The sequence below is a fragment of the Micromys minutus genome (genome assembly GCF_963924665.1).
Source record: "Micromys minutus genome assembly, chromosome: 4".
Taxonomy (NCBI): domain Eukaryota; kingdom Metazoa; phylum Chordata; class Mammalia; order Rodentia; family Muridae; genus Micromys; species Micromys minutus.
Genome location: NC_137973.1, coordinates 7,974,707 through 8,000,720, shown reverse-complemented (window position 1 = coordinate 8,000,720; position 26,014 = coordinate 7,974,707).

Below are 26,014 nucleotides of genomic sequence, written 5' to 3'. Positions count from 1 at the left end.
ATTCACTTAACCTCAAGTACAGAACATAAATACATAAATAAATACTAATCAATCATAGTTCGGTTATTACCAAGAGAGGTAAGAATTCTACAAACTGTTAATCTTGGGCAGAATTCTTCAAGTATTCAGATTGTTACAACAAAAGAGTTGGCACTAGAAAACAGGAGAGAACCCAGGGAGAGTCGACATTAAATCATTATCATCCTTAAACTGTACCAGGGTCCTCAGCATAGTACCAGAAGATGACTTGCCACTGAGTCCCTTTAGATCCAGACCAGAGTGGATCACAAAGCTCTAAGGGAACTCACTATCTGTTTGCAGTAGCTGAGACCCGCCCAAAGGACCATCTCAATCCAAGTCATAGCACCAAAGATGTGGCAGACAAAACTCCACAGGGTAATTTAGGAATGTAGTTATATTTAAGCTACTTGTTTAGAGATTGCATTTCTTAGAAAGGTCTCAAAGGAATTGAAGAGCACCTCAGATTTTACAGGAGCAAATAAATAGGAAATCACGTGAGCCTTTTGGGAGTTAAGGGGAGGCTGGAGAGAGGGTTATCATACAACAAACTTGAGTTTCTTTTGTGGCAATCTATTCTACAAAGTACAAACAGATCGAGAAATTTCTTAACCAATATTGCTTCGCCAATGCCCACAAGTCAGACACAGTGTGATACTGTGATTGGTGGTCTTTACAAAACTTTAGACATATGTGTTCAGGGAGGGTGCAGGCTTCCTCTAGATAAATGTACTTTTCCCTTACATGGTCACAAGTTCTGAGAGCTCAACTTCCTTCCAAATCCAAATGTGTGTGCTTAGACTTCCCTGCTCTTAAACACTCTGATGAGTCAGCTGTTGTTCTCTCAGGAACCCACTCCCATTTTTGATTCTATTTGTCTTTGCTAACCTCCCCTCAGAAAGAAAAAAACTGGATTTACCACTTCGTTATGTGGAGAAATCCAGTTCACACTTTTTCAGTACAAACAGCAGACTCAGCTCTGAGCCTCCCTCTGCTGAGTAAAGATTTGGACAAAAGTCCAAAATTTCTATCTGCCAAGTCCTCAATAAACTTACACAACATGACGCTGTCCACCTCACTTGGTGGTGGGATGGGTAGTAAGGTTTTATTCTTCCAATAATCCCAGAAGGGAAAATTATATAAAACACACAGGTCCTGCTGATAACTGCAGTTGGGAAGAGAAATGGTTTGCAACAGAAGCCCAGAATTCACATTTCTACATCTGAGTCCCTCTCCTGTGGCCTTCAGCATTCCTCTGTTCACTTAAACCCAGAGCTCCCTACACAGAACATCTTAGATTTCACAAGGTGAATCGAGACACCGTCTCCTTCCGGAACTCAGAAACTACCAAATGTAAAGAATTCGCATTAATTAATTCTGTCAAGCAAGACTCGGGAAATTTTGAGAGCAGACAACAGTGAGACATAGCACCTGGAACATAGCTTCCCAGTTGGCAGTGTCATTGGGGACATCTTATCCTCTCTCTCTCTCTCTCTCTCTCTCTCTCTCTCTCACACACACACACACACACACACATACACACACACACACAAACTGAAGCACAACCACACATGCACATGTGCATACCCCACAAGTTCTCCAAAAAAGTAACCTAGATCTTACCTACTCCCTCTTTAAACTAGTCTGGTAAATGGATTGTCACGATGTCCTCCTAACTTTCCAGCTTTCAGTTTTGGGCACACTTGCAGGCGATAAGCCGATAATGCATGGCTGCATGCAATGGAAAATTACCATATTTGCAGCCACCAATTAAACACAAGCTGAGAGAGCAAACAGACCTCGCTTAGGCTGAGAGTTTCCGTGATGTAAACATTAGCACCATGCCCTATGACAGTCTGCCAACATGATGCCAACTAGCCTACAAAAATTCCGAAAGCTTACAATTGATTCTGTAAAACTGGAAAAAGCTGGCTCCAGCACACCATGACCAGTACAGCAAACCACTTTTAGTTTCCGGAATTGGAAGCTTTGATAACTTCATCTACCAAGGAGCGAGGTCACTGGATCCACTCACTGGATGTTCTTTTACCTCAGAGAAAAAAGCACTCATGCTTTGACGTTTTTACTGAAGATGAATAATTATGTCCCTTACTTTATTAATGCTTTCGTTTTTCAACACACGTAAGATGAACGGCCTCTCCCTTTTGCGTGCCTACTTTGTGCTGGGCATCTAATTTTATATTCATTAATTTCACAGCAATTCTGAGATCTCAAATAACTCATAGCTCCATAATTAACTGGTAGTACTGAACCCTCAGACTTCTTTTATTCTTTCAGGAAAATAACATTTCTTAGCAACTGCTGGTCCAATGTTTTCCTCGGCGTTAAATTAAATAAATAGTAGATCCATTTGTTTGTTTTGTCATCTTTCCTCTCGACCATGACTTCTTAAATGACTTCTTTTTGACTAAAAAATATTTATGGGATTCCAGGTATATGAATAAATAAACAGGTACACAAATCAAACACCAACTGATAATAAATCATTAAGAAATTTATTTTGGAGTAATTATTTGCTATGCATGTACTTTTACCATTTATTAAAGATGGGAGCAAATTGGTATTCTAATGAGGTAGTTGTGCTTGTTTATTTTAAATTTAATATTAATTCTTAGTTGAACATCAGATGTTATGAATTGTGGACACCTTCAATGTTTTTCACAGTTGATTGATATTTTGATTTTGTAATTATTTTTGCTGAGCACATCACTTTCATTCAATTCTTGCAAGCTAGAGAGGGCTAAATATAGCACAACTATTGTCTGAACAACACACCCCCCTTTTACCTGCCAAAACAGAAACCCTGATAGATTTCTCTACCATGGAGCCATGTAAATGCATAGTGCAGAATGAGAAATGTGTCCTTAGGGCCATTTCTGAAATAGTTGGAAGTTCTATCCTAATCTCAAGCCAAAATATTATGTGTTGTGATTTTGATGGCACTCAAATAAGCAACTCAAACACCAGGTTTTAAAATCAAACATTCTAATATCACATAATTCGTGGACATGTTAATTTTATACCTGCTGAGTGTCATTAAACCGACATTTTACTCTAATACCACAAAAGTTTGTTCCATACAATAAAAAGTACCACAACTCCTAAAGCAAAAATAATTTCTAATCTGAGACCAGTTGCCTTTGACAATTTGTGTCGATGCTGCACAGTATGACATCCATCATGCATTGTACAAAGTAGACACACTGTGCCTTCAGAGCTGCCGTTTCCATGAAGTTGTGCAGTGCAACCCAGGTGAGTAGTATCAGAGCCACCTCTGGCCCTTATGCATTTGGTATGTAGTTAATTTGTGGTAGTTGTTAGTTCAGAAACCTCCATCCTGCAATATTTCTCATGACCACCCCATCCAAGTTGCATGATCCCATAAGGATCTGAAACCCATCATTTATCAAGTTGGGATTTAATCCATGCCATAATGGGGCTTTTTTTTTTTCCCAAATTCATTCTAAAGAAGAAAGGATAAGATCTCCACATTATGTTTTTCATTATAAAATTAGAAACAAAGCTCTCGGCATCAAATCATTTCCCCACAGAATAGAAAATGTTTATTTCAACAATGCTACCTCCCCTGACACACACACACACCCAGGCTCGGCTCACAATGGAAAGAAAGGAGGCAGCTGAGGTGGGGCACACGTGGTCAAAGATGAGGCTGCTCTCCCAGCTCCTAATGCACGTTTACTTCCCTTAATAAATGTGGCCCATCTGTCCACATAGCTGGACAGTTTTTATTAAAATTCCCTTCCTGAAAATTTATTTATCTACAAAGCACTTCGCAAAATAACCTCTCTCCAGAGACGTCGTTATGAATATAGCAAACACAGCCAATTTTTAAAAATAAGACAAACTATTATTATCTGCTTTTATCTGGCCAAGTGAACCTCGGTGCTTGAATCACTATTGAAAGCATGCTTTTGAACACATTAGAATAAGGGGTCTCTGTGAGCAGATATTTTTTTCAGTTTGGCTGCTTGGTTTTGATCCAAAATAGATTCAGCCATTTCTATCACACAGTGATTCCTGTCACAAGAGAATCACCTTTCAAGGTGATGCTAAAACTGACCACAAGGATGTAAAAAAAAAAGAAAAAAAAAAAAAACCTTTATTTCTCTGCTTCTATTTAGGCTTTTTTTGATATTCTCTCTGTCAAAGACATTTCTTTTTTTAGGAAGTTTACCTTCGAAATATTCATGATTTGTAAATGTCACAGTAAGGGTAATGGCTCAGACCCTCCCTACATTTTACCAGTGAGAGATTCACAGCTAGGGCTCACCTGTGTTTTTATGATGGCAGCCCCGTACTTAATCATAAAGTGTACCCTTTTTTATATGAGATTTTTGTTCCATAGTTTTGTTGGCCGGTGCTGGGACGCTTACCATCCTGAAGTGCTGTTGAGGATTTTATAAACAACACTAGGCCTGAATCACCCTCTTGATTCTGCTGATTACATTTTTCCTCTCGTCTATATTTTTACTTTTTTTAATTTTTGACTTTGGCCTAAATTTAAGACACCTTAAATATTATTGCCAACTGAAGATTCTAAACAATATACTCTTAAGAATGTGCATCTACATACATGTAAATGTATCGGCCAGGAACTGTCCCAGGAAAAAGAGCTTCAACACAGCAGCAAACGGGCAGGCAAAGTGTCTGCATGCAGCTTTAACAAAAAACTACTAACTGGGGGGGAGGAGTTGGTTGAACTCCCAAGGACTAAGCCAATGAGTACACATGGAGGGACCCATGGCTCCATTTTCATATGTAGCAGAGAATGGAATTGTCTGGTATGAACTGGAGGAGAGGCCCTTGGTCCTGTGAATCTTCTTCCGTTGTAGGTGAACGTCAGGGCAATGGGGTGGGAGGGAGTGCGAGCATCCTTATGGAAGAAGGGGAAGGGAGCTTGGGAGAGGGGAATAACATTCGAAACGTAAATACATAAAATATCCAATAAAAATGACACCCCTCCCCCCAATAAAAAGAAAAAAAAAGAATTAACTGCTAAGACACAGTTTGTCAACATAAAATCGAAGCTAGAAGCGCCTGATTTGAAAGGAAGGAAAATCTGGTTTCAGAAATTTACAGTAGAGGTGAGCATCCTCGCTTCCTGCACTGCATCAGACAGGAAGTGAACTCCTGGACATTCAGAATCTGCAGAGTATATACCCAAGTGCCCCTCCAAAATTCATGTCTATAGTGTGTAAAATCCTGCTCAGTGCTGCCCTATATGCACAGCACAAAGCTACCCGCTAAAGCACGGGAAACCTACAAGTAGCCACAGACAAGAATGGCTCTCTTTCCTCTGGCAGCTAGAAACTGCCAACAGCTCCTTAAAAAAACACCAGGTTGGGAGATCACCTGCCGGATTTGTGCCGGGGTTCTGGCTGGCTTTGTCTTGTGCCAGTCTTGTAGAGGTAACCACAGCTGCTGTGAGGACATGGGAGGAACAGTCATGACCAGATGATGGTGTGTTGCAGCACTCTTTCCCATCTTTCAGCTCTGAAATTCCTTCTAGCCCCTCTTCGGCCTTGAGAGGCAGCTTCTCTACCCAGGGTTGAGAGCACCAAGAACTATTTGCATTGAGCTAGAAGGACTGCCTCCCAAGCATTTTCTCAATGGGCCTTTTAGTGAGTTATTATGTCGTAATCTCCAACCTTTTGTCAAAAGAAGTGTCAACATTGCAGATCAATCGCTACATATGTGCTTATATTTATGTGCTTGTGTGCCATGAATACCTAGTGTTTATATTTAAAAAGATCAAGAAAGAGTGCGCAGAACAGGGCGCAGCCCATCCACCACACGGATCAGTGGCATTTAAAGCTTTAAAGACTGGTGAGTGGGAGAACTGGGCAGCCAGGGAGCAGAGAGATCTCTGCGGTGTGCGCACTGTAAGCACACCCCCAGCACTGCCTGATCCAGGGACCAGGAACAGAACTCTGGAAATTCTGTTTCCACCAGGTGGCGACTTCAGTGCCTGATCCAGGGACCAGGAACAGAATTTTGGAACTTCTGTTTCCACCCAGTGACACTGAGGCATAGAACAGGGCTCGGCCCATCTGCCACCTAGACCAGTGAAGACCCAGGGACACAGACCAGATACAAGGGAAAGGCGAGAACATATCACTTGACACCAAAATGGTCAGAGGAAAGCAAAAGAGTATATCCCAAGGAAACCAAGACAACCTGGCAACTCCAGAACCCAGCTCTCCCACAATAGCAAACATAAGAATGCCAAACACTCCAGAAAAAGAAGATGCAGACCTGAAATCATACATCCAGATGCTAATAGAGATACTTAAACAAGAACGGGAGGAAAAGCAAAAAGATTCAGAAGCTTTTAAAGAGAAAGCAAGAAAAATACTCAAAGAACTCAAAGAACTAGTAGAAAACACAACCAAAGAGACATAGGAATGGAAGAGGGAATTTAAAATGGAAATTGACACAATAAAGAAATCACTAAAAGAGATAACCCTAGAGGAAGAACACCTAAAAAAAAATCAGGAGTCACAGAAGCAAGCATTTCCAATAGATTACAAGAGATCGAAGAGAGAATCTCAGGGGCAGAAGATAACATTGTAAACATAGACAAAACAGCCAGAGAAGATGCAAAAAACAAAAAGCTCCTAACTCAAAATGTCCAGGAAATCCAGGACACAATGAGAAGACCGAACCTAAGGACAATAGGAATATAAGAGGGAGAAGAGTATCAACTAAGAGGCACAGTAAATATCTTCAACAAAATCATAGAAGAAAACTTCCCTACCCTCAAGAATGAGATGACCACGAGCATAAAAGAAGCCTTCAGAACTCCAAATAGGTTGGACCAGAAAAGAAATACCTACCGACACATAATAGTCAAAACACCAAGTGCCAAAAGCAAAGAAAGAATACTAAAAGCAGTAAGGGAAAAAGGTCAGGTAACATATAAAGGCAGGCCAATCAGACTCACACCCGATTTCTCAACAGAGACTATGAAAGCTAGAAGAGCCTGTAGAGAAATCATGCAAACTCTAATAAAGCACAAGTGCCAGCACAAGATGCTATACCCAGCAAAACTATCAATCACCATAGATGGAGAGATGAAGATATTTCAAGAAAAATCAAAATTTACACAATATCTGACCACAAACCCAGCACTACAACGAATTATAGGTGGAAAACACAATACAATGAGGGAAAATACAGCCTGGTAAGAAAACTCCTAAACAAGAAAACTAAAAGAAGAAAAAGACACAGACACAACTAAACCCACAAAAGCAATAATGGCAGGAAACAGAAACAACTATTCCTTGATATCTATTAACATAAATGGACTCAACTCCCCAATAAAGAGACATAGGCTATCAGACTGGATACATAAACAAAATCCAGCCTTTTGCTGCATACAGGAAACTCATCTCAGAGACAGAGACAGACACTATCTCAGAGTAAAAGGGTGGGAAAAAAATCTTCCAAGCTAATAGCCCCAAGAAGCAAGCTGGAGTGGCTATTCGAATATCAAATAAAGTAAATTTCCAACCAAAAGTATCAAAAAAGATAAGGAAGGACACTTTTTACTCATTACTGGGAAAATCTGTCAGGAGGAACTCTCAATCCTTAACATATATACTCCAAATAAAAAAGCACCCAAATTCATAAAAGAAACCCTACTAAAGCTCAAAATATACATTTCACCCCACACAATAATAGTGGGAGACGTTGATACCCCACTCTCACCAATGGACAGATCATGGAAACAGAAACTGAATAAGGACACTGCAAAACTAGCAGAGTCTTTTAACCAACTAGAATTAATAGATATATACAGAACATATCATCCTAAAGTAAAAGAATACACCTTCTTCTCAGCACCCCATGGCACCTTCTCGAAAACTGACCACATAATTGGACACAGAACGAGCCTCAATCGATATAAAAAGATTGAAATATTCCCATGCATCCTCTCAGATCACCATGGTCTACGCCTGGTCTTTAACAACAACAAAGACAAAAAAAGCCCACATACACATGGAAACTAAACAACTCTCTGTTAAATAATATCAAGGTCAAAGAAGAAATAAAAAAAGAAATTAAGGATTTTCTATAATTCAACGAAAACGAAAACACAACATACCCAAACCTATGGGATGCAATGAAAGCAGCACTGAAAGGAAAACTCATAGTCCTAAGTGCTTTCAAAAAGAAACTGAAGAGAGCTTACATCAGCAACCTGACAGCACAGCTAAAAGCCCTAGAACAAAAGGAAGCAGATGCACTCAAGAGAAGTAGACGGCAAGAAATAATCAAAATTAGGGCAGAAATAGACCAAATAGAAACAAAAAGAACCATTGAAAAAATCAACAAAACCAAGAGTTGGTTCTTTGAGAAAATCAACAAGATTGATAAACCCCTAGCCAGACTAACTAGAGGGCAAAGAGAGAGTATACAAATTAACAAAAACAGAAAGGAAAGTTGAGACATAACAACTGAAACTGAGGAAATTCAAGAAATCATCAGATCCTACTACAAAAACTTATACTCCACACAATTGGAAAATCTGGAGGAACTGGACGAATTCCTAGACACATACAAGATCCCAAAATTAAACCAGGACCAAGTAAACCATCTAAATAACCCTGTAACACCTAAAGAAATAGAAGAAGTCATCAAAAGCCTCCCAACCAAAAAAAGCCCAGGTCCAGACGGGTTCAGTGCAGAATTTTATCAGACATTTATTGCGGACATAACACCAATACTCTCCAAACTATTCCAGAAGAGAAAATCAGATGGAATATTACCCAACTCATTTTTTGAGGCTACAATAACCCTCGTACCTAAGCCACACAAAGACCCTACAAGGAAAGAGAACTTCAGACCAATCTCACTTATGAACATTGATGCAAAAATACTCAACAAAATACTTGCAAACCAAATCCAAGAACACATCAAAACGATCATTCATCATGACCAAGTAGGCTTCATCCCTGGGATGCAGGGATGGTTTAATATAAGGAAATCCATTAATGTAATCCACCATATAAACAAACTCAAAGAAGAAAATCACATGCTCATCTCACTAGATGCTGAGAAAGCATTTGACAAAATTCAACACCCCTTTATGTTAAAAGTCCTGGAAAGAACAGGAATCCAAGTTCCATACTTAAACATAATAAAAGCAATATACAGCAAACCAACAGCCAACATCAAACTTAATGGTGGGAAACTTGAAGCAATCCCACTAAAATCAGGGACTCGACAAGGCTGCCCACTCTCCCCCTAACTATTCAACCTAGTACTGGAAGTCCTGGCTGGAGCAATTAGACAGCAAAAGGAGATCAAGGGGATACAAATCGGAAAGGAAGAGATAAAAACATCACTCTTTGCCGATGACATGATAGTGTACTTTAGTAACCCCAAAAATTCCACCAAAGAACTTCTACAGCTGATAAACAAGTTCAGCAAAGTGGCTGGATACAAAATTAACTCAAACAAATCAGTAGCCTTCCAATACTCAAAGGACAAACATGTGGAGAAAGAAATTAGGGAAAACGTACCCTTCACAATCGTCACAAAAACTATGAAATACCTTGGTGTGACTCTAACTAAGCAAGTGAAGGACCTGTACGACAAGAACTTCAAACCTCTAAAGAAGGAAATTGAGGAGGATCTCAGAAAATGAAAAGATCTCCCTTGCTCATGGATTGGAAAGATCAACATCTTAAAAATGGCCATCCTACCAAGAGCAATCTACAGATTCAACGCAATCCCCATCAAAATTCCATCACAATTCTTCATGGAACTGGAAAGATCAATGTGCAATTTCATATGGAACAACAAAAGACCTAGAATAGCAAAATCCATCCTCAACAACAAGAAAACATCTGCGGGAATCACTATCCCTGACCTCAAGCTATATTACAAGGCAATTGTGCTGAAAACTGCATGGTACTGGTACAGAAATAGGCATGTGGATCAATGGAATAGAATAGAAGATCCAGAAATGAGCCCTCATGTATATGGTCACCTGATTTTCGACAAAGGAGCCGTAAACATTTAATGGAAAAAAGACAGCCTATTTAACAAATGGTGCTGGTCCAACTGGCACTCAGCATGCAAAAGAATGAAAATAGATCCTTTCTTATCTCCTTGTACAAAGCTCAAGTGTAAGTGGATCAAAGATCTCCACATTAAACCAGATACACTGAAACTATTAGATGAGAAAGTAGGGAAAACTTTAGAACATATAGGCACAGGAGAAAATTTTCTGAACAAAACACCAATGGCTCAAGCTCTAAGGTCAAAGATTAACAAATGGGACTTAATGAGATTGCAAAGTTTCTGTAAGGCGAAGGACATTGTCAAAAAAACAAAACGGCAGCCAACAGAATGGGAAAAGATATTTACCAATTCCACATCAGATAGAGGCCTAATATCTAAGGTATACAAAGAACTCAAAAAGCTAGACACCAGAGAATCAAATAACCCTATTAAAAAATGGGGTACAGAACTAAACAAAACATTCTGAGTTGAGGAATATTGAATGGCTGAGAAATATTTGAGGAAGTGCTCGACATCCTTAGCCATCAGGGAAATGCAAATCAAAACAACCCTGAGATTCTACCTCACACCAGTCAGATTGGCCAAGATCCAAAACTCAGATGACAACAGATGCTGGCGAGGTTGCGGAGAAAGAGGAACACTTCTCCACTGTTGGTGGGGTTGCAAACTAATACAACCACTCTGGAAAACAGTCTGGCGATACCTCAGAAAATTGGACAGAATACTACCTGAAGACCCAGCTATTCCACTTCTGGGCATATACCCCAGAGACACCTTAGTACACAACAAAGATATATGCACCACAATGTTCATAGCAGCTCTATTTATAATAGCCAAAAGCTGGAAAGAACCCAGATGCCCTTCAGAAGATGAATGGATACAAAAATTGTGGTACATTTACACAATGGAATACTACTCAGCCACCAGAAACAATGACTTGACCAAATTCTTAAGAAAATGGCTGCATCTAGAGAAGATCATCCTGAGTGAGATAACCCAGTCACAAAAGAACAGACATAATATGCAGTCACTGATAGTGGGATACTAACCCCCAGAGGCTTGCACTGCCCCAGAAACAACTCACAGACTGTAGGAAGTCCAAGAAATAAAGAAAACAAAACAAAACAAAAAAATCTTTACACAACAAGAAAACTTTGACTATTTTCATGTTACATTTTGTTTTTCATGTACTTTGTGCTCATTGTAACTATTGTGTTTTCGATGCATACTGTCAAACCTTTAAAAAGATCAAGTACTGACTATTCATATAGATTTATGTAAAAATTATTTTAAAATCTGAAAAACAAGTACTGACAAAAATGTATTGTATAATTTTTCGCAAAAAAAATGCTTGAAATCTGTACATTTATCTTTGTTTTGTAAAATAAAGATGTTAAAAAAAAAAGATCAAGAAAGACTTTCTTTTTGTAAGGAACTACACTGGCCTTATTGAGAACCTCACTTACTCATATCACTTGGGAATATTTTCGTATTTCCAATCCCCTTGCTTTCTTTTTCTATTATTTATGTACATGCATGTGGACACAGAAATGCATGCAGTCACATAGCCATCATACAGTTTCATGTAAATAGTTACATTCACTAAATATTTAATGCCACAAATAATGTACTTATCTTTGTTTCTCATAAAGAAAATGGAACGCTCCAAAAAGAAGTGTCTGGAGACACTTCCCAGATAAAGACCCATGCTATGCCATTACACCTACCTCAGATTTGCTACCCCATTTGAAGAAATACATAGCTATGATGAATTTCTAATTAGAAATTAGCCAGAAATTACACATCTACATAACTGTATCGTCAGAACTGCTCTGCACACTGTACCATAAATGACCGGTTTCACACTTGTACACCCAAGCACACCATTTTCACCAGTGTTAATCAACCAGGCAGTTGGCAGGTTTTTATCTCAGTTTTTAAAGGGCTTGTTGTGCTTCTTTGGATAATTAAGGTAGGCTAAATGGTCTTAATAGATGCCAAACTCGATCTTACACAAAGAAGTCTCCACCTGGGTCTTACTGTAGACAGTTACGGTGGGAATGGCCTTGCAGATGGCAACCAAGCAGTAATCCTCTCGTAAGGATTTATTTGAGCTTTATAGAGTCGATAAGGAGTCGAAAGTATTTATCTTGACAAGATCTTAAGTGGTTTCTTCTAAAATCCATTTTTAAAATGAATTTGTTTTATGTATTTAGATATGCGCATAGGATTTCTCTCTGATGAAATCATTCCACAATTTAAAAAAAAAAAAAAAATGCTTAAATTTACTGCCACTTATTGAAAGCTGTCCTCTCCTTCCCAGTACGTGATAAAGATATATAAAAGTGAATGTTTCCATAAGGGAGATGATGTGTTTTATATGACAGAAAGTTAGATATAGCAGCCCTCAGTTCTGAAGCTTATAAGCCATCCCCTTGAAGAAATAGAGATTGGAAGTGGTCAATCCACAGATGTCTAAGAGCAAAGTGAGTATTTTACTTGTTACAGTGGAGAAGAAAGAAATGGGCTGCAAGAGGAATATCTTTTCAGTTATTGTGAATAGAGCATCATAAACACACTAGTCACAGGAAAGAAAATACAGGTGCCCTTCATCTTCCAATTCCATCATTCATAGTTTCAGATACTCATGGTTGGCCATATCTGAGATATTAAATGGAAAAGTCCAGAAACAAGCAACTAAAAAATATTAAACAGTTATATTTTGTTTTCAAGGCAGGGCTTCTCTGTGTAGTTCTGACTGTCCTGGAACTTGCTTTATAGAACAGATAAACTTCTAACTTACAGAAATTCCCCTGCCTCTATCTCCCTCATGAGTGATGGGATTAAATGGGTGAGCCACCACCCCATGGCTTAATGTTAAGTCATTATTAATCATTCATTGTGCATATCATGTTAAATTATCATATGTATATATGATTATATATATATATATGATATAATACTTTAAAAACCATAGCAGTATAGACTTCAACAATATGCCTGGTTTCTAGTGCCCACTGTAGATTTTGCTTGAGATACATTGAAGGAAGGAATCCCATAAAAAATAGCCCACAACCAAAACTGACCAAAGTTCAATTCTCAGCATGGTGCTTCACAGCCACGAATGTCTCCAGCTTCATTGTCTCCAATTCCCTCTTTTGATTTCTGTGGTCACAAAGCACACATACGGTACACATCTACACATAAAATAAAATGAATAAATTCTGGGGGAGAATGACTTACAATGTGTTAAATTATACTAGTAACTCAAGTCAAAAAGCACTGATATAGCCCATGCAGGCCTAGTTTCTATCCTGATCAGCAAAGCGGTCACCAAGTAGAAAGCAGATGAAACACACTGAAACTCGGTTATGTTTATACTGTTTTATTATTTTATTGTTTTATTCATTTTTGCATTTCAAATGTTTTCTTCCTTCGTGGTCCCTCCTTCAAGAGTTCTTCTCCCCCTCCCCTCCCCCTTCCCTCCCCTCCCCTCCCCTTCCCTCCATTCCCCCTCCCCGTCCCCTCCCTCTACCCCTCCCCTTCCCCCCTCCTCTCCCCCTTTCCTTTGCCTCTGAGAGGGCGCTGCCACCTCACACACTGCCACCACCATCACCACCCTGCAACATCTGTCTTCCCTGGAGTATCAGGTATCTATAGGATTAGGTAATCCTCTCCCACTGAAACCAGACAAGGCTGTCCTATGCGCCATGTGTACTGAGGGCCACAAACCAGCCTATGTGTGCTTTTTCGTTGTTCTCTTTATCAAATAGAATCTCAGAGCTGAGCTTGGTGACTCGAACCTGTAAACTCAGCACTCAGCAGGCTGAGGCAGAAGGACTGCTGTGTGGGAAAAGATCTTTACCAACACCACATCAGATAGAGGCCTAATATCCAAGGTGTACAAGGAACTCAAAAAGCTAGACACCAGAGAATCAAATAACCCTATTAAAAAATGGGGTACAGAGCTAAACAAATCATTTTCAGTTGAGGAACACCGAATGGCCGAGAAACATCTGAGGAAGTGCTCGACATCCTTAGCCATCAGGGAAATGCAAATCAAAACAACCCTAAGATTCCACCTCACACCAGTCAGATTGTCCAAGATCCAAAACTCAGATGACAGCAGATGCTGGCGAGGCTGCGGAGAAATAGGAACACTTCTTCACTGTTGGTGGAGTTGCAAGCTAATACAACCACTCTGGAAATCTGTCTGGCGATACCTCAGAAAATTGGATATAGTACTACCTGAAGACCCAGCTATTCCACTTCTGGGCATATACCCCAGAGACACTTTAATACACAACAAAGATATATGCACCACAATGTTCATAGCGGCTCTATTTATAATAGCCAGAAGCTGGAAGGAACCCAGATGTCCTTCAGAAGACGAATGGATACAAAAATTGTGGTACATATACACAATGGAATACTACTCAGCCACCAGAAACAATGACTTAACCAAATTCTTAAGAAAATGGCTGCATCTAGAGAAGATCATCCTGAGTGAGATAACCCAGTCACAAAAGAACAGACATAATATGCAGTCACTGATAGTGGGATGCTAACCCCAGAGGCTTGCACTCCCCCAGAAACAACTCACAGACTGTATGAAGTCCAAGAAATAAAGAAAACAAAAAATATACATATATTCACAAAACAAGAAGACTTTGACTATTTCCATGTTGCGTTTTGTTTTGCATGTACTTTATACTTATTGCAACTAGTAGGTTTTCAATGCATACTGTCAAGCCCTTGAAAAAAATTAAGTACTGACTAAAAAACATATTCACATGGTTTTATGTAAAATTTATTTTAATGTCTGAAAAAACAGTACTGACAAAAATGTATAATTTTAAGCAAAAAATGTTTAAAATCTTTACATTTATCTTTGTTTTGCAAAATAAAGTCGTTTAAAAAAAAAAAAAAAAAAAAAAAAAAAAAAAAAAAAAAAAGGACTGCTGTGGGTCTACTACCAGCCTGTAGTGAACTCCTGGTCATTTTTAACTAATGAAATAACCCGCTACAAAACGAAATGAAAATATTTAGAAGAAGAGTTGGGAACAATAAAAGACACTAAAGCATGCTTTTGAGGTAAATGGCATTCTTAGTCTTTGGAAGTCAGGGGTGTGACTTTTTACTCTATGTTCAGCCTAAATCGGGGAGAGAGAGAGAGAGAGAGAGAGAGAGAGAGAGAGAGAGAGAGAGAGAGAGGGAGGGAGGGAGGGAGGGAGGGAGGGAGGGAGGGAGGAAGGGAGGAAAGGGGGGAGGGAGGGAAGGGGGGAGGGAGGGAGGGAGGCAGGGAGGGAGGGAGGGAGGGAGACAGAGAGACAGAGAAACAGAGGTTCTTGGAGCATATAAATACTATTGAAAAACAACCATGTTAAATGCATTCCAAAATGCTGAGGAATTTTATAATGGTAAGAGCGATCACAAAACTTCATCAATCAGGTTCAAGTGAAATTATCATAAAAATATCAGATAGTAGAATAAGATGAAGCTCCACTTGTTTAATTAGGGCTCTCAAAGATGCATAACACCTCAAAAGTAAACTGAAGGAAAACGCTTTATCTGTGCAAAAACATTATTTATAATCATTTCAAGGAGGACACAGCCTACTTCTAGAAAGAAACAATATGATCCACTAAAAACTTAAAGTGGAAGAGACGCTAACCTCTACTATACTCCTTAATTACTAGATTCTAAACTGCTCGAGCATGTTGCTTACTTAAAACAGAGGGGAAGCCTGGGAGAGAAAGAGAGAAGTATGTGAGCAAGTTTCCACACTTTACAGGCTGGCGCTGGCTGGATTGGACTCTTGGGCCACAGCTTCCTGACTTGTTCCTCCAGCTTGCAGTCATAATTATAGAAGATATTTTACCCTTTATAAGTTCATAACTCCTACATGCCGAAGTCAGACAGATAATGGTTAAGATTTCACAAACATAAAAAACAAGTTGTTGAGAATAACTTAATCACATCCATTAGATAAAGTGGAAATGAAGTTGGATATTTTCCCCCAAGAAATCTGTAGACGGCATGCATCCAAATACTGAATAAACTTAATATATAGAGGAGAAAACAACTATAAAACCTTACATTTTTATTACAGCACACACTATAATTTAAGAGCCCTGTTGAAAGCTAATTGCTCTACACTAATAAAAATATTACATCTCAAAATAGTAAATATTGACAAATAAAACTAGAAGAATTTATTAAACTATAAAATTCATCCACTCTTACCACAAGCCTTAATGCAGTATATTGAACAGATAATAAAATTTTGAGTAGATAATAAAAGGTAATGGTTTAGCTTTAATAACTTGTAAGCTGCAAGCACGTCAAGTAAAAAATTCTTGGAACACTGAACTCAGTGTTCTTGCTTATTAGTGGCCTTACTTAGTCAAGACTTCAGTGGAATTGTATCCTTGTACATTGAGGCATTGTCAAGGATTCTTGTGCATCTCAATTGACAAGAGAAATACATATTGCTTGCTTTGAGTTGGCTTCTTTGGTGCATTGTAGAAACTTATCGGAATCCAAGGCTATTTTCGGATTACATCAGGATGCTTTGAACTTACTAAGGCTTAATAATTCCTGTGTTAGATAGTGTGTCAACTGGCAAGCATTTAATATTAACATTTTAATAGAATCTGGGAAAATAAATAGTGTTTTGGAGACTAGTTTAATAGTTTGTTAGGGTTATCTTCCAGACTTCTATGTCAAAATTATACCTGGAAAAAAAAGTTTGAACCTCAGATGGGAGACATTTAACAGGTTGATTGTAAGGAACTTTAAATGACACAAAATCATTTCTTGATGAACAAAGGTTAAGGTGAATTCAATCACATTGTTGAAATAGTTTCTAAAGCTATCATTACGGTGTCCCCAAAACACTTCCACTTTCAGCTTCTTCTCTTGGCCCATCAAAGTTAGCCCTAAAAGGCATTTCACTATAAGTCTAGCAGCACAAATGGCACGAATCTCCCATCAAAGACTGGTGGTGAGGGCCATGGTATCTCCCTTAGACTCCAGCTTTTCAGCTTCCAAATCTCATTAAAGTAACCATAGTATTTCATCCAGAAATTAGCCAGATGACCAAACTTGTCAACAAAAGCTGTTTCTTCACAGTAAAAAAATTTCTAAATAATGTCAGAAGTCCTTAGAAGGAGAAAAGTATATGCTTTGGCTTCAGGAAAGCACATAAGTTGTATATAAATTTCTATGATATCTGTCCAGTCACACCAGCATGACTTCAAGAGCCTTGTATCTATAATTTGAACATATTGCAGCCATAAAAATATGGTAAGTAATCAGAGAAATCAGGGTAGGGAGATGGTTCGGTAGCTAAAGTGCTTGCTGCACAAGGATGAGTTCCTGAATTTGGATGTAAGCATCAACATGAAAACTGTATTGCTGGTCCACATCCTTAACCTCAGGGCAAGGATACAGAGACATGGGCAGGCCCTGGGTGCAGGCACTCTAGCCAAGCAGAAACAGAAAAACTGTACATCCTTAACCTCAGGGTGAGGACAGAGAGGTATGTGCAACCCTTCCACCTAGCCACTCTAGCCAACCAGCAAAAACCAGCTTCAGTGAGGGAACCTGTCTCAAAAAATAACGCAAAATGCAATAAAGGGCACAGAATTCCCCTCTGTTTTCTATATATGCACCTGCAAATAGATACACATTGCACACACACACACACACACACACACAAACACACACACACACACACACACACACGTGGGGGTGGGGGGAGGGAGGGAGAAAAGCTTAAATCTGGCCAAATTTAATACTGTAAAAGGTGAAAAATTCCTAATTCAAGCAACAACATCTATACTAATACTATGTCATGGAGAGTAAAAAGATATCAGAAGCCCCATTCAAAATAGTTAATTTAACCACATAAAAGATAGAAAACCTATGCCTAAAAAATGTAAAGGCTATATGGAGGATATACATACATTGAGATAGATAGATAGATAGATAGATAGATAGATAGATAGATAGATAGGTAGGTAGGTAGGTAGATAGATTATATATGTATAATCTGTTAAGCATATATTATGTGATATACATATAGGTATAACATTTATTTAATAAATTATATACTTTTCCAAAAACTGTCCACTTCAATAACTGTCATAATTTTGATTCATTTAATGCAGAAAGGCCATAAAATTATTATTTACAGAAAAAGAAGTAAACATTTCATAGATGCAAATTAATCTATGAACATTAACAATAGTGTATGATATTTTTCAAGCTATCTGATTAGCAAAGGTTAAACACATTGGGGAAAGATGTAATGTCGGTACAGAAATGGAGAAATATATATGTTATGGTTTCATAAAATGATATTAACTTCTCAGCTAACAATCTGTCAACATTTTAAGACTGTTGCAGCTTGCAATACATAGTGCTGGAAAATATATACTACGGAGAGATAGAGTCACTATTCAAAGATTTGAATTGTGACTCATTTTATACTAGGTAATAATAAGTGATATAAGTCTTCAATGTAAAACTTGTCAGATTCTCATTGCAAATCATACATGGTAGTAAACATTCATGGTATATTTTGTAGGTGACTGGGAAAATCTTTAACAAGACCTCGGGTTTTTTATTGATTGCCATAATCGCTCAAAGCTAGGCATAGCTGATTTTTAAATTATCACTAATTTATTTTATCTATTCCTCTCTAATATATTACATCCCAAATACAGCTTCCCCTCGTTCCTCCCAGACAGTCCCTCTTCACCACTTCTTCTCTCTTCAGCAAAGGGCAGGCCTCCCAAGGGTAGCAGCAAACTTAACAGGTCAAATTGCAGTAGAACTAAGCACCACACCACCTGCTGGAGGAAGCAACCCAGTAAGGGCAAAACATTCTCAAAAGCAGGCAAAGGAATGGAACAGCTCCCTCTCCCACTGTCGAGAATCCCACAGGAAAACCAAGGTACACAGCTGTAATGTATGTGCAAAGGACCTAGGTCAGACCCATGCAGGCTCCCTGATTGTAGTTCAGTCTCTGTGAGCCCCTATAAGCCCAGGTTAGTTGATTCAGTGGCTTTTCTCTGCTGCCCTTGACCCCTGTGTTTCCTACAACCTCCTCTCCCTTTCTTCCATGGGTTCCCCTGAACTCTGCCTAATATTTGGCTGTGGGTCTCTGCATTTGTTTCTATCAGTTGCTAGATGAAGCCTCTCTGAAGATGATTATTCTAGGCTCCTATCTAGGAGTATAAGAGAGTGTTTTTAAAAATCACTTTGTTGATTTTTGGAGAACTGGTCCTGTTTAGTTCTATCCAGAGACTATGAGCTACTAAACTTCTGAATTCTGGCAGCCTAGATAGTGGTCTCCCTCTCGTAGTATAAATTTCAAGCTGGACCAGTCATTGGTTGACCCTTCCCACAATTCTTGCACCACATTTACCCCCAACATATCTTACAGGCAGGGCAAATTGTAGATTGAAGGTTTTCTGACTCAGTTGGTGTCCCAATCCCTTCATTGGAAGTCTTCTGGTTACAGGAGATGACCAGTTCAGGCTCCATATCCCACATTAGCAGGAGTTGTCACTGGAGTAACCCTCATAGATTCCTGGGAGTCTCCGTTGCACTAAGTTTCTAGCTAGTCCCTGCAATACACTCAGTTCTAGTTGCTCCTTCCAATACTCTTCCCTCTATTCTTCCCCAGCTGATCTCTCGTGCCCTGTTCCCATCGAATCTCAATAGCCCTGCAGTATCTATTCTATTTCCCCTTTCTAAGGAGATTCATAGGCATACCAGTTTTAAATCTATCATTTTAAAGAAGGCAGATACAAAAATTATGTTTACATATGTAAATAGATATGCAGGCTTGCAACAGTTTGTTTATTTTTAAATATATTGTGAATTTTATAAATACCATTTATATATGTATATATACATATATAAACTTCAATATATGCAAACATGTATATGTGCCTGAGAAATTACTTTTAGATAAGATCTCAAAAGCATAAGCCATTATAACAAATAAAATAACAAAATGTCATTATATCAAATGAAAACGTTCTGGGTAGCAATGGAAATATTACAAATAAACCCTACACACTGTGAATGGGGATATATGTATGTATGCACTTGTGTGTGTGTTTTTAATATATCATTGGAAATGGATTGTTTTTAACAAATTTTGCTGACATGTAACAAACTAGTAACATGCAGAAGAATAAAATGGAGCCCATATCCTATACCATGTTAAAGAATCAAGACAGTGGGGGCTGAAGAGATGGCTCAGCGGTTAAGAGCACTGACTGCTCTTCCAGAGGTCTTGAGTTCAATTCCCAGCAACCACATGGTGGCTCACAACCATCTGTAATGGGATCTGATGCCCTCTTCTGTGTGTCTGAAGACAGCTACAGTGTACTCACATACATAAAATAAATAAATCTTTTTTAAAAAAAGAATCAAGACAGAACATTGTAAACATAAAAGCTAGTCTTTTGTCTTGATAGAAAAGTCATTGGTTTGAAAAATGACTTTTAGATAAGATCTCAAAATTATAAGTTAAAATTAGTGAGTGCCGTTATCTCAAACTAAAGGCCTTTTATGTAACAATGAAATACAACAACAACAAAAAAAAAAAAAACTGATGAAACAGGGGGAAACATTCACAAACCATACATCAGAAAGGGTTAGTGTGTGAAGAACATAAAGAGCTCAAAAAGCTCGGTTACAGGAAAGTAAATAAGTTGATTTAAAAATATGCAGAGGGAACTAGGAGATGGTTCCGTGTGTAAAACACTCTCTGGCAAGCATTAGGAGTTCAGTTCAAATGTACAGAACCCTGAAAGCTAGGCAAAATAGCTTGTATCTGTGATTTCAGGGTTCATAAATTGAGATGAGAGACAAAGGAAGAGGCTCTGTACAAGCTCAGGGGCCCGTTAGCCTCTGTCATAAGCAGCACTGGAACAAACAACACACAGAGCCTCTCAAGGTAGAAGGTGAGAACTTATACCTGAATCTGCCTTCTAACCTAGTCCATGTGCTGTGGTACATGTGCATCAGCACACACACACATACACACATACACACACAAACACATACACATACACATACATACACATACATACACACACAAACACATACACAGACACACATACACACATACATACACACACACATACACACACACACATACACATACACATACACATACATACACATACATACACACACAAACACATACATACACACACAAACACATACACAGACACACATAAACACACACATACACACACATACACACACAAACACATACACATACATACACATATACATACATACACATACACACACATACACACACAAACACATATACACACATACACACACGAACACATACACACACATACACATACATACACACACAAACACATACACATACTTACACATATATATACACATACACACATATACACACACATACACACATACATACACACACAAACACACACATACATACACACACAAACACACACATACATACACACATACACATACATACACATACACACACAAATACATACACACACATACACACACGAACACCATACACACATACACATACATAGACACACAAACACATACACACACATACACACACAAACACATACAAACACATACACACCCGAACACATATACACACATACACACTCATACACACACAAACATACACACACATATATACACACATTCACATATATACACACACAAACACACATACACATACACACACACAAGCAGAATAAGCATGCCCCCTTTTAAGACACATAATTTGTGAATTTATATTTTTGTCAAGTTCAATAAACTTTGAACCAAAGTTTCAAAAAATAAAAATAAATAAATAAGCCTATGCCAAAGAGTTCAGGTCTATTGACTAATTCGAATTGTAAAGTTATAAAGGGTTGAATTACACTAGTCTGCCTTTAATCCAGCTCCTTATCAATCATGTCTACATCTGTCCCAGCATCCCTCCAACTACTAGATAAAACCTTTAAAACATTCTCAACACACCAATGAAAAAGCTAAGGATGTCACCAGCTAGCATCTGTGATCTATGAGAGACACATTCCTGCTTTACTGTAAATTACCTCCCTGTGTCCCCACCAATGTTTTTGAAAAGTGCCTTAATTTATAACTTTTCTTTTGTTCTTTGATTATAAAATAACATGTAACAACTTTCATATTCAGACATATCAATCACGGCAAGTTAAATCCATGTCCCTCAAACATAGTCATTCATACTTAGCTCAAGTATATATTCTTCACCTTGAGGTGAGAGTATATTTTCTGTTGACAATGCTTAATACACGTAATTGTCAAATTTCTTTGGTATATGTATGGAAATTTTTCAGTTGTGAGCAAGTGGAATTCAAAATGTCTAAAGTGAAGTCATTTAAAGACAAGGCCAGAGGAGGATGGTCTGAAGCACCCTCATTTATAAACTCATCTCAAAGATGAAAAAAAGCAGAAAAATTACACATTCATGCAGGAATGAAGGAGCCAACCCAGAAGTTAAGTCATTTTAAATTATTGTTTATGGAAAGAAATAGATTCTCATGATGTAAGAACAGATTTCAGTACAGATAGACCAATTGAAAAAAAAAAATGCTTTTAGAAGACAGTAAGCAACTAGTCAGAAAAAAAATGAAAGCATGAAATTTGGAAGCAAATGGGACTAGAAAGAAATCATCCTGAGCAGCTCAACCCAGAACAAGAAAGACAAACATGATATGTGCTCACTTATAAGTGGAAATTAGTTGTTAAGAAAAGGATACCAGAGTGTAATCCACAGACTATGAGCAGTTAGATAAAGAGACGTTTAGGGGGTGGGGAGGGATGCATGGATCTTTCTAGGAAGGGGAAATTGATTTCTCAGGTGGACTGAGGACAGGTGGGAGTGAGAACAGGAGAGATTATGCTGGGGAAGGAGGAATAGGAGGGAGTACATGAAGAGACAACTGTAACAGTTGGGTATTTAGGGGATGATATGGAAACCTAGTGCAGTAGAAATTTCCTGGAACCTATAAGGGTGACCCTAGCAAGGACTCCTAGTAATGAAGGATACAGGCCATCTGCTGTAACCAGACAAGCCATACAGTGGAGGTACAGAGCCACAAACTCAGCCACAAAACCTTCAACCCACAACATGTCCTTCCTGAAAGATGTTCTGGGGCAATGGTGGCTCAGAGCTTGTGGAAGCGACTAACCAGTGACTAGTCTAACTGTAGTCCACACCATGAAAGGCAGCCATATTTAACACTGCCTAGAAGGGCAGAATCCAGAAGCTAGATGGCTCAGAGACCTAAGCTAGAACCAAACATAACTCATTAACAAGAACAACAAAAGTCAAAGAAACAATACTCTGCTATATTCATGGAGCCTTTCTACATTCTGTGGTTGTTTAGGGGGTTCTGTTGGACTCCTAACAATGGGTGAATAGCAACCAAGGGAGACACTCTGAGAGAGATGGGGAGAGAGAGAAAACGGAAGGGGTATAAAATCAAAGGGAAGTCTTAAAGGCCAAAACTTTAAGCTAAAAAGCTCCCTTCATTAACACCCAGAGCTTATTTAATACAATTTGTCTTTGCCATGTGTGGATGGCAGAAACAAAAATAATGTAATTTTACCTTTGGAAGAGAGCTTGAATATTTCCTGGTTCAAAGACATCTGTGCTGTTTTGGAAAGGAAGGAAATAAATTGCAAAGAGATTAACCAATTTGCCCAACCTTCGTGATCCAAATCCAAAATAATCTGGCGGCAGATCCAGAACAGCCCTGATTCTTAGCCCCATATTTTTTTTCTCTTCTAAACTGAAATAATATGATAAATATTAACTGCAAACAAGATGAGCTCTAACACAACACTTTCCCTGCCTTCAAACGTCACACCTCCTCTATATAAACAAATAGAGTGTCCTGAATTGCTACTTTACGTGAGACATTTTGAAAAGGTGTTTTCATCAGCATCTGAGAATCTTTTCCAATCACAAGCAAGAAGCACCTACTGCTTATTTCACTTTGAAAACAATGGTGAATGAACATATGTGATTTCTTGACAATCCACATAAAACGAAGGAGGAAAAAAAAACATCTAACAAATTGGTGCTCACTTACAACCAAGATGTTTCGATTCCTGATGACTGTAGTTCCTCAACTGGTCATGGATAATGTATGAATTTCTTTCTCAAGCACAGATGAAGGTTTTCATTTTTTCTCTTTTTTTTATATTTATTTTCTGACATACAATGCACCCAGATCACAGTTTCCCTCACCTCCACTCCTCCAAGTCCCCACCACCAAATGCCACCTTTCCTTTCCCCTAAAACCACTCCTCCTCCATTTCCCTTTAGAAAGGAGCAGACTTCGAGGAATATCGACCAACCAGGGCTTAACAAGACACAATAAGACTAGGCACAAACCCTCATTAGGCCTGGGCAAGGCAAGCCAGGAGAAGGAACCCATGAGCAGGCATAAGTCAGAGTCCCACAAGAACACCACACTAAAAGCCATAACATATATGCAGAGGACAGGTGAAGGTTTACAAACACAACTTGTAGTTCAAATCGTGAATTGCATGAACATCAAAAGAAATGGTATCTCAAAAGTTGAATTATGTGAATTTTTAATTTTTTATTAGTTCTCAATATGTTTTATACAATATATTTAGATCATATTTATTTACCCCAATTCTTTCCAGGCCACCCACCTTTCCCTGCTGATTCAACTTTGAGACCCTTTTCTAAAAGTCAAGATTAATTTGTGCTACTCTAAGATCCTTAAATATATGGTCTCCATTGGAGTGTGGTTTACTTACTAGGTACTGCCCTTAGAGAAAATTATCTCTCCATCTTCCAGGAGGTAACAGTTGTTAATAGATCCATGACTAGGGGTAAAATTTTATGCTCAACTCCCATCTCCATGTTAAACTCTTGACTTCCCTGAGATTAGATAAGCCTTATGCACTCTGTCAGAACCACTGTGAGTTCACAAGTAGAGCCACCTGCTGTCCAGAAGACAGTTTCCCCATGCTCATACTCTTTCAGCCTTCTGGTCTACAATGATCCCTGAATCTTTAGAGAAGGGGTTGGGGTATAAATGTTCTGTTTAGGGCTGAGAATTCTGCTATCTCTTCTTCTTTACACCTAGCATAGTCGCCATCTATTGAAAACTAGTTTCTCAAGTGAGGACTATTAATTAATTAGTATTCATTAATCTAGGGGTGTAAGGATGAATCATAAGGAATTATTCTAATACCATGTCCAACGTAATACTAACAGGCTCTCCCCAACATCTATGCCCTCCTATTCACAGGTTTTTGGCTCAGTAAAGATGTCATGTAAGGGTTTCATTTGATGAAGTGGAACTTAAAACCAATCAAAATATAATTGGTTACTCCGATGTTGCCATCGCCACTGTAGCACCACTGGGTATGTCTTGCTAGGACAGTAATTATTCTAGCCAATAGGATTCACATCTGGGTATAGCTCATGATAACTTATCTCCTTGCATTCACAGAGCCTTCCAGCACTATGGAAGTTAGCCGATAGCTCCAGGTCAGTACCAGCTTGACTTCTCCATGTTCAATGTCTTACTATCGAGTTCTGAATCGTTCTAGGAAAAAGTAAAAGACCCTATAATGTTTGAGAGTCTAAATGTGTTCTTTTAAAATTCTGTTCATAGTGGAGCAAACTTTTCTCTTCTTAAAGGTACCAACTTGGTAACTTAAACTACATTTAAGTTTCTTTTTTACTGAGTGTGTGTGTGTGTGTGTGTGTGTGTGTGTGTGTGTGTGTGTGTGTGTGAAATGTATGTGCATTGGCTTATTTTTAGGTCTATGAATTTTTCTGGTGTTGTAAACCTTGTAAATTTTGATA